Raw genomic sequence first — 9233 nt, forward strand, 5'->3', positions numbered from 1 at the left:
AGTGTCTTTGTTGTTAAGGAAATTAAGGTTGTTCCATCCACACAATGCTAATGGTTACCCCAAGTTTGGTTCCATTGGATGCACCTGGTATTCAGAAGGCAGACCTTTTGTTTCCTCAAGATGCTGTGGAGAATGGAAAATAATTCTCAGCGAGTCCAATGCTGCTGCAACCCAGGCATTTCATTTAGATGTATTTGCCAAGTTTTAGCCTTTTAGTTGCGAGAAACAAATCGAGTTAATTATGGCCCTATCTTTGTAGCATTGTAGCACAAACCTGCCTATGGATGCATTGTGACTGCCGTGATAAATTAATTTTGTATGCAACATGGAAAACTAAAGGCTGGTAGATATACGTCCTTCTAGAGATTTATTGTAATGCTATCCGCTTTTATAAAACAAAAGCCTGCCCTTTGCTCAGCAGTGCTTTGTTTTTCCTGCATAGTTCTACACCTAAAAGTGGCAATAATTCCTTTCCTCAAGTGTCATATTCTTTCATGGTCATGTACTCATGTCACAGGGAGGACATGTTTGCGAGAGGTTCTGTGGTCTATGGTTTGCCATCTAATTGAGCAATAGTCCGTGATGATGTGGGCTTTTTTTAAGGAAACTGTGGGAAACCCCAGATGGTAGTATTACACATCCAGTCCCCCAACCTTACTTCCTGATGATGTGGGATTACAGGAAGCCGAGCTAAATTTGCTTGTAGTTTTGGGACCTGCTATTTCCGGTTTCTTTAGCTTACAAAGTAAAACCTAATTAAACATTTTCTTCCCACTTAAGGAAAAAGCAGAGCACCTCTTACTTCCCGTAAATAAAGCAGAGCACCTCTTCCACCGGCGCGTCCCCTCCACGCAGCTTTCCCCTCTCCATGCAATGATGCAGGTTGTCCCCTCCTCATAGTTGTAATTAACTGTAAAATGGATGCTAAAATCTGTCTTTGCTTCGTCTCAATTAACTGTAAAATGGTTCGGTGGGACTTGGAGGAGGCTGCTTATAAAATGACTTTGGTCTCAAAGATGTGAAGTTTGATTCCACTAACATTTAAATTAATTAACCCCTACACTTTCCGGATGGAGAGTTGGTGGCCAGACCATTCTGAATTTAAGAGATTCTGATGACCTGAGTTCCAATCCAGCTTAAAGGGAAAAATTGCTTTCTGTAAAGCTGGGGCAAAAAGCCTTATTTCTAAAATAAAAGCAGCCTATAATGTGGAACATTTCAAAACACAAAAGGTCAAAAGCTAGCATGCCTTTGCTTAATTTTTTCAAGTCACTGACTCACTGAGGCATGAATCAAGATGCACAAAATTCGCTAAACTGGTCTTATTTTACTACTTCAAAAAGGTCCCGGATTAGGAGCGGTAGACCCCTATAAATCAGATCCTGTAAATCAAGGATGAAGCAGTTCTCAGTCTGGTAATTAAGCAGCAAGAAGTTTTTGCTATCAATTGATTGATCCCCAATCAGGCAAAGCAAAAGAGTTTCGATTATAATCAAGGTCAAGAAACTCAAGTAGCAGAGAACCATATAAGGTACGTCTTTCGACATATGAATATGTGATTATCTACCAATATTTGTGTAATTCTGAACCTTCACGGTTCTTTGGGAAATTTCAGTTGCACGCATGCAAGTACATAAGGCCGATCAGAACTATTTGTGTCCCAGCTGCTTCAAGAACATAGATGAATCTTAGCTAACATTAACAATATATTCCCTTCTTTATGTCTGATATTTGATATTTCCCTTTTTTAATCCAATTTTTTCTTCGTTTTGCCCATGCATAATAAATAAAGGAGACAAGCATGAAGGTTGATACAACAATCAATTTGCTTGTCATGGTGCTGATGGCTGCCCGTGCATATGGTATCACCTGCAGCTCCTTGTTTGGAAATGAGACAGACATGTTGTCACTGCTTGAATTCAAGAACGCAATCAGTGCCGATCCACAGCAAGCCTTGATGTCATGGAATGAAAGTACCCACATCTGTAATTGGGAAGGTGTTCGTTGCAGGATGAAGAATCCACATCGGGTCACTAGTCTTGACCTTGAGCACCAAGGTTTGGTAGGGCAAATCTCCCCTTCACTTGCCAACCTAACATTCCTGAAAACGCTGATCCTGTTGGATAACAGCTTCACCGATCCCCCCTTCCCTTGGTCGTCTGCGTCGCCTACGATATCTATTCCTTAGTAACAACACATTGCAAGGAGGGATACCTAGTTTCTCAAACTGTTCCAGTCTCAAGGTTCTTTTGCTGAATGGCAATCATTTAGCTGGGCAAATTCCTATAGGTTGGCCTTCTAAACTTGAAGATATGAATCTTTCAGCTAATAATCTTACCGGAATACTACCTGCTTCTCTTGCTAATCTCACAATGCTGAATGATTTTAGATGTTTATTCAATAATATCAAGGGTGTCATACCGAATGAGTTTGCGAAGTTCCGCAGGCTGCACATCTTCTATGTTGGAATCAATAGGTTGTCAGGGAGGTTTCCACAAGCCATGTTGAATCTTTCTACGCTTGTTGATCTTAGCCTTACACAGAACAGTTTCACCGGAGAGGTACCGTCCGACATTGGTAACTATCTACCTAAGCTCCAAAGACTCTTTTTAGCTAGTAACTTCTTTCAATGGCATATCCCCCCTTCATTGGTAAATGCTTCCAAGCTATCCCAGATTGACATATCAAGAAATAATTTTACCGGGGTGATGCCAGACTCTATTGGCAAACTAAGCAAACTTTATTGGTTAAATCTAGAGCTCAATAAACTTGAAGCACATGAGAATCAAGATTGGGAGTTTATGCACAGCTTAGCCAGCTGTAGTCACCTACGAGTTTTCTCGTTAAATGGAAATGTTTTCAAAGGTCATGTACCATCTTCATTAGGTAACCTTTCTGTTAAGCTTGAAACATTGAACTTGGGAGCCAATAAATTATCATGGAGTTTTCCTTTTGGCATCGAAAATTTTCTCAACCTAATTCACTTGACATTGGGAATTAACCAACTTACTGGAGTGGTTCCTGGCTGGATTGGGAGTCTAAAGAAGTTACAATCAATAGATCTAAGTGACAATAACTTTACAGGGTTTATTCCAACATCACTTTCAAATTTGTCTTTGCTAGGGAATCTCTACCTATCCCATAATAACTCTGATGGTCCCATACCCCCAAGCCTGGGAATCCTCCAAATGCTTCAAGCATTTTATGCCTCCAACAATAATCTTCATGGTAGAATACCAAAGGAGATCTTCATAATACAAACAATAATTGCAATTGACTTATCTTTCAACAACCTCGATCGAGTTCCTGTTGACTTTGGCAATGCCAGACAACTCTTATATTTGTCACTTTCATCAAATAAACTATCTGGAGATATTCCAAACACTCTTGGAAATGTTGAAAGCTTGCAGTACATCATGTTGGATTCAAATATTTTCAGTGGAAGTATCCCTACATCATTAGTGAATATACGAGGGCTAAAATTTCTTAACTTTTATAATAATAACTTAAGTGGGTCAATACCAATGTCTCTTGGCAACCTACAACTTCTTGAGCAACTAGATTTGTCATTCAACCATCTTGAGGGAGAGGTCCCAACAAATGGAATCTTCAAGAATGTAACTGCTATGTGGCTTGGGGAAAATCAAGGGCTTTGTGGTGGGATTTTGGAGTTACAATTGCAGGCATGTTCTATCATGCATTCAAATTCAACAAAGCACAAGCTGTTTGTTGTGCTCAAAGTGGTAATCCCAATGGTCTTCATGGTATCACTTGCAATGGTAATACTTATATTATTGTCGAGAGGGAAAAAGAAGACAAAATCTATGATTTTGCCATCATTTCATAGAGAATTTCCCAAAGTTTCTTTCCTTGATATAGTTAGAGCAACGAAGGGGTTCTCACCATCCAACATAATTGGAAGAGGAAGATACGGATGTGTGTATGAAGGAAAACTATTTCAAGATGGAAATTTTGTTGCCATAAAAGTTTTCAACATGGAGACGAGGGGATCAACAAAAAGCTTCATTACAGAATGTAATGCCTTGAGGGGTGCGCGGCACCGTAATCTAGTTTCTATAGTAACGGCATGCTCAAGCATTGATTCTAGTGGGAATGATGTCAAAGCTCTAGTGTATAAGCTCATGCCTCGAGGAGACTTACATAGAGTACTATACTCAACTCAAGACTACAAAGAGTCTTCAGGTCTGATACATATGATAGTGCCTCAACGGCTGAGTATTGTTGTGGATGTCACAGATGCATTGGAGTACCTACACCATAACAACCAAGGAACTATTGTTCATTGTGATATGAAACCAAAAAACATTCTTTTGGATGAAAATATGACCGCTCATGTTGGAGACTTTGGTCTTGCAAGGTTCAAAGTGGACTCCGCGGTATCACCTTCTGATGACTTATACTTGACTTCTTCGGTCGCAATAAATGGAACGATTGGATATATTGCTCCAGGTATGTCTAACACTGGGATTAAATTACTCTTGGCATGTGAAATACAGAGTGTGCAACAGGTGGTCATGTTTCGATTGCTAGCGATGTCTATAGCTTCGGAATTGTTATACTTGAAATATTCTTAAGGAAGAGTCCAACCGATGGTATGTACAGAGATGGACTGGACATTGCAAAATTCGTCGAAATGAATTTTCCTGGAAGGATATCACAAATTGTTGAACCTGAATTACTCCAAGATCAACCTGAGTTTCCTAAACAAACTCCAGTGGTCACAAAGAGAAATAACCTAGACTGTTTAATTTCAGTGCTAAGCATTGGACTTTGCTGCACTAAACTGTCGCAGAACGAACGCCCCAACATGCAGGAAGTGGCTGCAAGTCTGCACGGAATTAAGGAGTCATAGCTCAGAGGGAACCAAGGTATAAGAAATACAAACTCCTGTTGCAGCTGTAATTGTACATGAAGAGCGTACGTATTGATTAGTGCTGATGCTTATTCTGTAGATTGAAGAGAGTCGCCGTTCAAGAAAGAGTTCCCTCCCTCCCGGATGATGGACACCCATATTGTTTGGGGTGACAACGGTCATGTTCTGCGATAGTTCTTCTTTTGCCTGTTTTTTCTTCTTCCTTTTTGTGGAAGAAATGGACTGTCTCCTATTTTCTACTAGTGCCTTCGGTGATGGCTTCTTAAATTCACGGAATATGTCTTCTTGATATTTCTTTCAAAATTGGTTGACTGTACGAACAGTCGATGGATCCATCTAATGTAACCTGTTTTTATCACTAGTTTTGGTTAATGCATAACCTCTTCTAATGTGTTTTGCACTTCTTAATACTCCCTTCGTTCCTTTCTATAAGACATTATATCTTTGTCCCAAGTAAAACTTTTTAAAGCCTGACTAAGTAAAACCACAACTCTAAATGGGTACAGAGGTCGCAGCTGGAGGCAGGAACGAAGCCAGAAATTGGAAATTGGAGATTGGAGGCAGGAACTCCGTAGTAAGTTGATGTAGAGAGCATTTCCATTAGGATTGATCCAAGAGATCGAACCAATTGGTTGGAACAACTTGTGGATCGGAACTGTTTCTATTCCTCTTTACGCCTACACACAAACATGGTTGCAAAATCAAACATGTGCTTCCTAATTTGATTTCTCATTTCTGCATTGTTTGTACGCATGTAGTTTCTGTTTCCACTTTGATTGAAAATTAGAGATCATTACGAGGTGAAGTAAGAAGGATTTGCGCAAAACACAAAGTAAGAAGGATTAACCGTGCGCCTGTGAAGCCGTGGATCACCCCCCTTGGCGGATCTCCGCTTGGATACTTGAGCAGCGCGTGGAGGCGGCGGAGCGAAATTGGCCATCGCGCGTGGAGGCTGCAGCAGCACTTGCCTTCGGATGTGGGCTGCACCTGGGCTTCTTTTGTGCCCATATTGCATTCGGCCTGTTCAAATTTGGGCCTTTCGGCCTTATCAACGTATTGGTTGGGCAAGGCCCACGCCCGCAGCCTCAAGTTCTATTGTTCATGGATGATGCCCGCATGTTGTTACGGAAATTTCCGGTTGAGTGAAACTGATTAAAACAAATGCATAGTTTGAATTAACTAATGGGAACAAAAAGATAAAGTTTTTTTTTCATTTTCAGTTTGAAATTAATCTATCAATTCAAACCATGTCACCTCATCAATTCAATCATGTGTTTTTTTTAATTGATGAGATGGCATAGTTTGAATTTATAGATTAATGTAAAAAATGTAAATGAATACATGCAAGGCTTAAAAAAAGATATGCATGATTTGATTATGGTGGGCCTAATGAAATGGCATGCTTGCATGTTGAGAAAAATAGCCAGTGTGAATCTCCTATTTAGGTATAGAAGCTAGATTGCCGTCCAATTTATTTATTTATTCTTTATTTATGCTCAGATGAATGATGAACATTTTATGTTGGTCTACTTAAATGTCTTTTCATAAAGTGATGACCATTGTTTAAAATATACGCTTTACTGGAGCAAGTATTCATATATCAAGAAAAACGTTCGTAGTTCTAAGAATTAGATGGTCATGATTTTTGAAAAAAAAGGCTGATATAAACAGAAAAAATAAATGTTTATGCATTTGTATACAAATATAAGAAAACAAATGGTTCCATAAAACCAAAGGAGAGAGAATTTTTATTTTAGAGGAGACTTATGCTCTTTTAGGTTCCCGATAATTGATTATTTTTTAGGGCGCCGTATCCCGTGCATCCGGTGCCTTCATGCATCCGTGCATCCTGGGCCTATCCGCCGCCCTCGGTACACATCCTACGTCGTGGATTATATTGAAAACATGGGAAAATTGCAAGTGGACACCATAAGCCTCTCCGTTTTAGTCCTCGATCCTAATTGTCGAAAAACCCTTGGCTAATACATTCTCCCAAGTCCAATTAATTTCTTCCTCTGCGCGCAGCTTGGCATCCTCGAGATGATCAATTATCCCGGCGAGCTCATTGGCGCTGTTATGCTGCGCTGATGACCACGTCCTTATGAATGGGTGTACTGAACCTATGTACATTTTATGCATTCTGAATCTTTAATCTGCATGCTGACCTCCACTGATCTACAAACCGACGAATGTGGAAATAGATATCGAATTTGGCTCCGATAGATGCAAATGAGTCGCTAGCTAGTTGATGCATATGTACACCTCTTCAAATTGATCAGAATTTATTCACATGTAGAGGAGTACGTACATACAGGTTGCTCTTGATCATTTGCCTGCAGAACCTCTGGATGTGATGCCGTGCCATCGGAGAAAATAAACAAACAACAGGGGCTGCTGTTCTGATGGATCTGCGCACAGGAACACCCTTAATTGTCGTCGATGCCGGTGTGGCCGTGTGGCTTCCCTAGCTCGATTGTTGGATCTGGCCAAGGTTGTTTTCCCTTGTTTTCAATCCACTACGTAGGACGTGTATCGGGCCGTGGACAGGTGGACAGGCCCAGGATGCATGAACGCACCCAGATGCATTAGATACGACCGAAAATGACGATCAGCTCTGGCATCGCGGAATCCTGGGCACGAGGTTTGCTTCGTGATCCAGACTACAAGGGCCCACGCCATGTATTTCAGTTGGCCCAGCCCGTATTCACAACGCCAACGGCCATCCAGCCCATGTGCGCAGTCCTGTCCGGGGCCGTTTCTATTCCAGTGCCAAGATATCTGCATCTTCGGCCATACGAACGAGCAGGGGGGGGGGGGGGGGGGGGGAGATGCTGGGCCGTCAGCAGCAACGGATATATGGCCCATAAACCTAAATGCTTAATTGGACCGTTTTTGGGCACCGCAACGGATATATGGCACAGAAGCTCTGCGATTTCAACAACACCATTTTTCGATCATTTCTGGGGGCACAACGTGGGATGATTGTCACGAACAATTTTTGCCACTGTGTCAATTTCTTTCTGTGCCACATCCTGCTGGGCGCCCATATATCCCGGCTTGTTCGGTCATTTTTCACCAATATATCAGATCTTACCACGCTAATTACACTTTTTTTGGGCCCCCTGCACCTTCCTTCTAATGGCCCATTTTCCGAACATGGGCCTTCACATACATGCACCTCATGCTTTTCCACGAACGTAACGTCCTATTCTAAAAATCAAAAAGTACGTCCAGTTGTTTCGTACGAGACCAGCATAATTGCGACATACATGCTCTGCCACGACAATTCATTGCGCAATTACCAACTACGCATTCACTCCCCCCAACGGCACATATTTGAAGAACTCAGGAATTGTAACAGTGCTGTTGTAATCGTACTTCCCAACACATAGGAGCAAACACGATGCAACAACATGAAACCGAAAAACAAACCTCTGCGTCCACCCAGGCACCTGTTCTTCATCTCGGGGATCAACCTGACATGCTTCAAAAGACGCTATTCTGGACGCCCACGCCTTCATCGCAGACTCAATCGCCGTCAACATTAAGAGAAGGGTCAACAACCGCACCGTCCACTGTGCAAACAGGAGAAACACCTGGAGGTCCACCGCGTTTTCAATTGGCCCAGCACACCGGTAATCCGGCACATCGCTGGGCCGGTCTATCCACCATCGAATTCAAAATGGCCCATACAATACAAACCAGCCGTGCCTAACTTTTGAACCGCCGTCTCTAAATCAAAATGGCCCATCCAGACAAGAGATCACAACCAGTGCCGGATACCTCGTGTTGGGCCTGAATCCTGTTTCCATGGCCCGTATTCGCAATAACCGGAAAAGGAAAAGTTTGGAGGCCCACCTGCATTCAAGAGCGTCGACCACTACTACAAAACGGTGCATATGTGACGAGACATCAGTGACGGACCTTTCGCGCTCGTCACTGATGATCCTCATCAGTCACGGGCCTTTCGTGCCCGTCACTCATGTCGCGTCCACGCCCGTCAATTATGACCTCTCATCAGTCTCATCAATGACGGACGCGGTACGCTTGTCACTGATGACCAATCATCAGTCACGGGCCCGGAAGGCCCGTCACTAATGGTTCAATGCGAAAAATAACAAAATTTAGAAAACACACATCAGTGGCGGGCTCAATATCAAGGCCCGCCACTGACGAGCCCTGTAGACCTTTGAAGATTGGAAAAATCATAACTAATTCATAAATAATCAGAAAAATGTGATTCTTTTTGCTAAAGTCTTAGTTTTTTTTGCTTGACATGATTGAATAATAATATCATATGTTGACATTTGAAAATGACTTGTGTGGTACAATTTTGTAG

General features: G+C 41.9%; 1 pseudogene; it reads left to right on the forward strand.

Annotated features, from left to right (window-relative positions):
- Nucleotides 1–1245: 1245 nt before the first annotated feature.
- Nucleotides 1246–5215, forward strand: LOC100821135 (annotated as a pseudogene).
- The last annotated feature ends 4018 nt before the right edge of the window (nucleotides 5216–9233 follow it).

The sequence above is a fragment of the Brachypodium distachyon genome, chromosome 4 (genome assembly GCF_000005505.3).
Source record: "Brachypodium distachyon strain Bd21 chromosome 4, Brachypodium_distachyon_v3.0, whole genome shotgun sequence".
Lineage (NCBI taxonomy): Eukaryota > Viridiplantae > Streptophyta > Magnoliopsida > Poales > Poaceae > Brachypodium > Brachypodium distachyon.